At 55.2% G+C, this 7,500-nt stretch overlaps 2 pseudogenes; both read left to right on the top strand.

Moving 5' to 3' along the window:
- LOC122376945 overlaps window positions 1-1,285 on the top strand; it is a 1,870-nt pseudogene extending 585 nt beyond the window's left edge.
- A 171-nt stretch (window positions 1,286-1,456) lies between these two features.
- LOC122376943 lies at window positions 1,457-1,613 on the top strand (annotated as a pseudogene).
- The last annotated feature ends 5,887 nt before the right edge of the window (window positions 1,614-7,500 follow it).

The following is a 7,500-nucleotide window of genomic DNA, read 5'->3' as shown; positions in this document are numbered from 1 at the left end:
GGTGCCAGCAGCCGCGGTAATTCCAGCTCCAGTAGCGTATATTAAAGCTGTTGCGGTTAAAAAGCTCGTAGTTGGATATCAGTGCGTGTCCGGTCCGGTATGCCTGGCGGCGGCGCTCGCGCGTCACTGCTGGGCTCCCAAATATCGGCTGGCCGCATTCAATCGTGCCGGATCCGTCGTCGGGCCGTTCTTCGGAGGGGCCTGATGGCGACCGGCGACGTTACCTTGAACAAATTAGAGTGCTCAAAGCAGGCTCTTAATGCCTGTATACATATTCATGGAATTGGAGAATACGTCCCTGGCTCGATTTGGTTGGTTTTGAGAGTCGAAGGGAAATGATTAATAGGGACTGACGGAGGCATTCGTATTGCGACGCGAGGGGTGAAATCCTGTGACCGTCGCACGACGAACTACTGCGAAAGCATTTGCCGAGAATGTTTTCATTAGTCAAGAACGAAAGTTAGAGGTTCGAAGGCGATCAGATACCGCCCTAGTTCTAACCGTAAACGATGTCGACCAGCAATCCGCAACGGTCACTACACGGACTGTGCGGGCAGCTTCCCCGGGGAAACCAGAGTTTTTGGACTCCGGGGGAAGTATGGTTGCAAAGCTGAAACTTAAAGGAATTGACGGAAGGGCACCACCAGGAGTGGAGCTTGCGGCTTAATTTGACTCAACACGGGACAACTCACCAGGCCCGGACACCGTAAGGATTGACAGACTGATAGCTCTCTCTTGATTCAGTGGGTGGTGGTGCATGGCCGTTCTTAGTTGGTGGAGTGATTTGTCTGGTTTATTCCGATAACGAACGAGACTCTGGCCTATTAAACTTGAAACTGTCAGTCTCTTGTGACTGCGGTTTGCTTCTTAGAGGGATCATCGGCGTCCCAGCCGAAGGAAATGGAGCAATAACAGGTCTGTGATGCCCTTAGATGTTCTGGGCTGCACGCGTGTTACACTGAAGTGGTCAGCGCGCCGTTCAACACCCCTCTCCGTGAGGAGCTGGGCAAACGTTTGAACCCTTTTCGTGATGGGAATTGGGGGTTGCAATTGTCCCCCATGAACGAGGAATTCCAAGTAAGCGCAGGTCACTAGCCTGCGTTGATTAAGTCCCTGCCCTTTGTACACACCGCCCGTCGCTACTACCGATGGATGATTTGGTGAGGTCGCCTAGACTGGCTGCTGGCTTCGGCCGTGCGGCCGGGAAGACGCCCAAACTTGGTCGTCTAGAGGAAGTAAAAGTCGTAACAAGGTTTCCGTAGGTGAACCTGCGGAAGGATCATTCTCAGTTGTGTGCATATTTCTGTGCATGATTGTTACCGTCATTCTGTCCGGGACGCACATTCCCCGGACGGAAGTACTGAACACGATGTCACTATGGCTTCCATATGTGTACATTTTTGAACGCCAACATAGGACCTGCGCCCTCGGTCCTATTCAAAAACTAAACATTGGGCTCCCATGGCAGCGGATCACTCGGCTCGTGGGTCGATGAAGACCGGGGTAAAACCCGAGACAGTTTGCGAATTGCAGGACACAAATGATCATCGACAGGTTGAACGCAAATGGCGGCTTCCGATTTCGGTCGGCAAGCTCAGTGCTCTCGAGGGTCGGTTGACGAATCTGCGCATCAACGCAGCCGTGGACGTTTCGTCATCTGTTGTTATGGCCGGTGCGCGTGGCACCGGCCGTGGCCGACAGTGTTCAAATGGCGTCGTCTCAAGTGCCAATTCTGGCGTCGTCACAGCGTGTGCTCTCCGCGCGTTTGGCGTCCGTGCCCTGACACAACATGGCGCCCGCCCGCGGACGGACCACACGTCTCTGTGCTCTCTTATCGTTTCGACCTCGGGGGTGCTGGACTACGCACTGAACTTAAGCATATCATTAAGTGCAGGAAAAGAAACCAAATGGGATTCCCATAGTAACGGCGAGTGAAGTGGGATGAGCTCAGCACCGAAGCCGGCGGCCGAGAGGCCGTCGTGCAATGTGGTGTTCGGGAGGGCTCTGTCCGTGTCCGGTGTCGGTCCAAGTCTCCTGGAAAGGAGTTCCGTGGAGGGTGACAGGCCCGTGCGACCGATCGCCGCGCTCGCGGACGAGTCCTCCTTCGAGTCGGGTTGCTCGCTAATGCAGCCCTAAGCAGGTGGTAAGCTCCATCTAAAGCTAAATATAACCACGAGTCCGATAGTCAACAAGTACAGTGATGGAAAGTTGAAAAGTACTCTGAAGAGAGAGTCAAATAGCCCGTGAAGCTGCCAGCATGGGATTAAGCGCACGTGTGACGCGTGTCGTCGGACAAATAGGCGCTCGTCGGCTGACGCACGGTGCGCGCTCGGTATCGGAAACGGTGCCGGCGCGTGCTGCTGTCGGCCGGTCGGCGGCGCGCTTCCCTTTGTTTGACATTGGCAGGTCGGGGCCTCGTTGTCCGGTCTTATTGCCGGTCGTTATCCGTCGAGCCGTGTCGGGCCGGCGCCGTCTTCGGACGTGTGCCGGTGCTCCGTGGAATGTGCGCCTCTGGCGGCCACGGCCGGCCTGGTCTTCGGTGCAATGCGACCGCTGGCAAACGACTGGGCGACGGCCAGCGCAAATCGACTCGCAAGAGTCGGCTCGGCCTTTGCGTCGTCACGTGCGGCCCGTCTTGAAACACGGACCAAGGAGTCTAACATGTGAGCGAGCGATTGAGATTGTCGAATCTCAAACGCGCAATGAAAGTGAAGTGTCGTCTGACGGCACGAGCGGAGATCCGTCGTCACTCGTGGCGGCGGCGCATCCGCGGGCCACGCCATCGGCTGGCTTGCTCTTCACTGAGCACTGCTGAGGCGTGGACCTAGAGCCCACACGTTGGGACCCGAAAGATGGTGAACTATGCCTGGCCAGGATGAAGCCAGAGGAAACTCTGGTGGAGGTCCGCCGCGATTCTGACGTGCAAATCGATCGTCTGAGCTGGGTATAGGGGCGAAAGACCAATCGAACCATCTAGTAGCTGGTTCCGCCCGAAGTTTCCCTCAGGATAGCTGGCGCTCGTGTGATACGGAGTTTCATCCGGTAAAGCGAATGATCAGAGGAGCTGGGCTCCTTGCGAGCTCAACCTATTCTCAAACTTTCAATGGGTGAGACGTCTCGCTGGCTTCACTGCAGCGACGACTCTGAATCCGAGTGCCCAGTGGGCCACTTTTGGTAAGCAGAACTGGCGATGCGGGATGAACCGCATGTCGAGTTAAGGTGCCTAAGCGGACGCAAATCAGATACCATGAAAGGTGTTGATTGCTCACGACAGCAGGACGGTGGCCATGGAAGTCGGCACCCGCTAAGGAGTGTGTAACAACTCACCTGCCGAAGCAATCAGCCCTGAAAATGGATGGCGCTAAAGCGTTCCACCGATACTCGACCGTCGTCGGCAGGCGACGTGCATGCCACGTCTCAAGCCACGACGAGTAGGGCGGCGCGGTGGTGAGCGTCGAAGGCGTAGCCGTGAGGCTAGCTGGAGCCGCCATCGGTGCAGATCTTGGTGGTAGTAGCAAATACACAAGCAAGATCCTTGTGGACCGATGTGGAGAAGGGTTCCGCGCGAACAGTACTTGGACGTGGGTGAGTCGGCCCTAAGCCAACGGGTAATTCCCGCATCCCGTGTTGAACGACACAATCATTCGAATGTTAGGTCGAAAGGCAGCGTCTCCATTTGTGATGTATTAGGTCGGGTATCACAACGGCAGCAGCAGCAGCAGCACGCGTGGCGAGCCCCAGGTCCAGAATGACCGCCGCCCCCGGCTGCGGCCGTGACCCCGCGCCGCCGGTGGCAGCGGCGCGCCCAGCGGGAGGCGGTCCGCAGTGGCGCGCCCAGCAGCGCGCACAGAGGTGGCACCGGGCACTAACACATCCTAACACACCTCCCCCCTAAATAAAATGTCTCTTATTCTCTACACTGTAAAGCACCGCGATGAAACGGCTGCTTCGACCACCGGCAAGGCCGCGATCAGCTGCAGCCGTGGCATCAGCTGCTCGGTCTGCGGCGTCGCAGTCGGTGACGTCTGCTCTCGCGACGTTCGTGCTGGTGACGTCCGCTCTGGTGACGTCTGCGCCGGCGACATCTGGTACTGGTGACGTCTGCGCCGGCGACGGCGTCGAAAATCGAGCGCCGCATCAGCACCTCAGCGCTGGGACGCCAACTCACGCTTCACCCCCTCGAGGTTCAGGCCTGCCGATGACACGTTAGCTCAGAACATGTCGCACACTTTGGTCACACACAACCGAACAAGTCTGACGTGTGTATGTTTATGAATATTACTACGGCAAATTGCACAGAGATGCTGAAGGATTGACAATGACATTAAATGTAATCACTCACAAGCGTATTCACAGGTCGGGGTACCTTACCGGAGGCCGGGATACCCTCCCGTATCGTGTGACATATGGACGGTTAGCGGGCATGTACGGTTGTTCCGTGACAGTTTCACCAGAACTCCAAACGAAATCAGGGAGCGGGGAACTGCTCTCAGATATAATGTTTGGGTCCTGACTCTGAGTGGTGTGCCCGTCGTCTGTCCGCCGCTCTGGCCGTTGGGGCGTAGCCGCGCGGTCCTCATCGTCATCCCGGCCTCGCAGCTTCACAGGTTTCAGGTGGTCATGGTGTATCCTGATAACCTTCCCACCAGGCATACTGACCTTATACGTGACTCCTTCCTCAGTTGGGCCTTGTTTCTCTATCACAGTCCCTGGTCCCTTGTAGTGCAATGCCAGCTTGCGTTTGCCTCCAGGACAAGTGGTGTGGTCCCTCACCCAGACCTTCTGACCCGGCATGTACGGTGTCTCTCGTGCTGACTGGTCGCGGGAATCCTTCATGTTGGCCGCTGCTTGCTCGATTTTTTCACGGACTTCTTCATGTGCATGGCGTAGCTGACGAAGCTTGTGTTCTAGGTAGGTGTCGACCATCGAAACCTCCTGACGTGTTCTGAATAGCTCATCGACGGGAAGGCGAGCTTCGCGTCCGTGCACCAGAAAGAAAGGCGTGAAACCGGTCACCGAGTGCCTGGACGTGTTGTAGGCGAACGTGAGGGACGCCAAACGATCGTCCCAGTCGGACCCACATGGCTTGATGTATTTTGATGACATGTCTTTGAGCGTCCGATTGAATCGCTCTACCATTCCGTCGCTTTCTGGCCGATAAGGTGATGTGTGAGTCTTTTCTATGCCCATTCGCTTACAGAGTGATTGGAAGACGGCCGATTCGAACTGTCGGCCTTGGTCGCTGTGGAGGCGCTCCGGTACCCCGTGGTGCAGTACCAAATCGAACATGCACTCGGAAACTGATTCAGCCGTTTGATTTGGCATGGCATATGTGGTCACATACTTGGTAAAATAATCCATGATGACTAGGGCGTATTTGTTTCCACGTGCGGATACTGGCATCTCGGTTATATCGACGGCTACTCTTTCGAATGGTCTCGAGTATGTCTCTGTTTGGATTGGTGCTTGCATTTTTGGCGTTGGCTCGTTCCTCCTCTGACACAATTTGCATGTTTCGCAGTGCTGGTTAACATCCTTGCTCATCCCTGTCCAAAAGAATCTAGCCGCCACTTTTTCCAAAGTGCGCGTCTTTCCCAAATGGCCTGAAGTCTCGTCGTCGTGCAACATCTCCAAAACCACCTTGCGATACGTTTTGGGGAGGAGCGTCACCGAATCGCTGTCGCTGCCCGATCTCTTTAGTTTCATGATGCCCTTATCTATGAACAGCTGGTCGAAAAAACGAGCCATCGTTCGTAGAGAGCTACTCTTTTTCTTGAGCTCCTTCCTTGGGGGTAGCTTCCCCGCTGCCAACCAGTTCTTGACTTCATTCAGGACGGGGTCCAGATCCTGTTCCAGCTCTAGCTTCCCGAGGGTAATTTCTTCCCGAGAGGCTTTGTGGTTGGCGGTTAGGAGCTCGCTGACTCCTGCATCAACTGCTGGAGCGGTGAAGTCGGTGACAGGCCTCGACAGAGCATCGGCATTGCCGTTGTCACTACCCTTTCGGTACTCAACGACGAAGTCGTACGTGCTGAGCTCAACGGCCCATCGACCTCTCCTCCCAGTGGCATCGCCGTCAACGTTGATGGATTTCGGGATGTTTTTTAGGGGTTTGTGGTCGGACGTGATGGTGAATTTAGTGGCCGCGAGGTAGTGACGAAAATGTCTGATGGCCCACACGATCGCCCACAGCTCCTTGTCGTACGCTGGCCATCGTCGTTCGCTTTTGTTTAGCACTTTGCTGGCATACGCGACGACTCTCTCTTCGTCATCGACCACCTCTGTGAGAACAGCTCCCACCGCAGTGTTTGAGGCGTCAGTTGCGAGCCTGAACTCCCCTTTAAATGTCGGCAGGGTCAGGATTGGAGGAGACGTCAGCTGTGTCTTGATGTTATCGAAGCTTTCTTTGAGCTCGTCAGTCCACTCGAGGTCACCTTTCTTTTCTGCGGCTTCTCGGATTGGACGCACCAGGTCGGAATAGTTTGGAACGAACCTGGAGTAGTACCCTGCCAGTCCCAGGAAGCTCTTTAGATCTTCTGCTTTTCGCGGTCTAGTCCAATTGCGCACCTTCTCTATGTTGGCTGGGTCTGGTTCGACGCCTCTCCTTCCCACCTTGTGTCCGAGGAACACCACCTCGTCTCGAGCCAAGCAGCACTTCCTTGGCTTTAGCTTCATTCCTGCTGCTCTTATCCTTTGAAATACTTCCTCCAGGTTCTTTAGATGTTCTCGTTCGCTCTCTCCAAACACGATTATGTCGTCGATATAGACGAGGCAGCTCTTGGAGTCCATTCCAGCCAGCACCAGCTCCATCAGCCGCTGGAACGTCGCTCCTGCGTTCTTCAGGCCGAACGGCATCGCTCGGAAGTGGTGGAGACCTTTTCCTGTGCTGAAAGCAGTCTTCTCCCTGTCCTTCTCGGCGACGTCAACCTGCCAGTAACCTGACGCCATGTCGAGAGTTGAGAAAAATTTTGCTTCGGCGAGGCTGTCGAGGCTCTCGTCCACCCTCGGCAAGGGAACTGGCAAGCTTTGTGTGACGGAGTTCACTGCTCGGAGATCGATGCAGAACCTGAAACTGCCGTCTTTCTTTTTCGCCAGGACAATTGGTGAGCACCAAGGGCTGGAACTTTCTTCAATGATCCCTTCTTCAAGCATCTTTTCTTTTTGTCGTTCCACCTCCTCTCTCAGCTTTACTGGGATTCGTCGTGGCCGTTGACGTACTGGCGGTGCATCGCCAGTTTTGATCTGATGTTGAAGGAGAGTCGTTTTTCCGATGTCTGCTTCGCCTTTGCTAAAAACATCGCTGAACTCCATCACTAGCTGCCTTAATGAAGCCTTTCCCGTTTTTGAGAGCACCGCTGACTCCAGTTTGAGCTCCTTCATGAGTTCATCGATCGTCCCCTCGTCGACTGCGGCTGAAGCAACCGATGTGTCTGGAATGTCGTAAATACCTCTCCCATTCTCCTGGATTGAGTACAAAAGTCCTATCTCTGTACCTGGAGGGAT

This window comes from Amphibalanus amphitrite, unplaced genomic scaffold (genome assembly GCF_019059575.1).
Source record: "Amphibalanus amphitrite isolate SeventyFive unplaced genomic scaffold, NRLGWU_Aamphi_draft 002417F_arrow, whole genome shotgun sequence".
Classification (NCBI taxonomy): Eukaryota; Metazoa; Arthropoda; class Thecostraca; order Balanomorpha; family Balanidae; genus Amphibalanus; species Amphibalanus amphitrite.
This window is presented reverse-complemented; position numbering and strand designations above follow the sequence as displayed.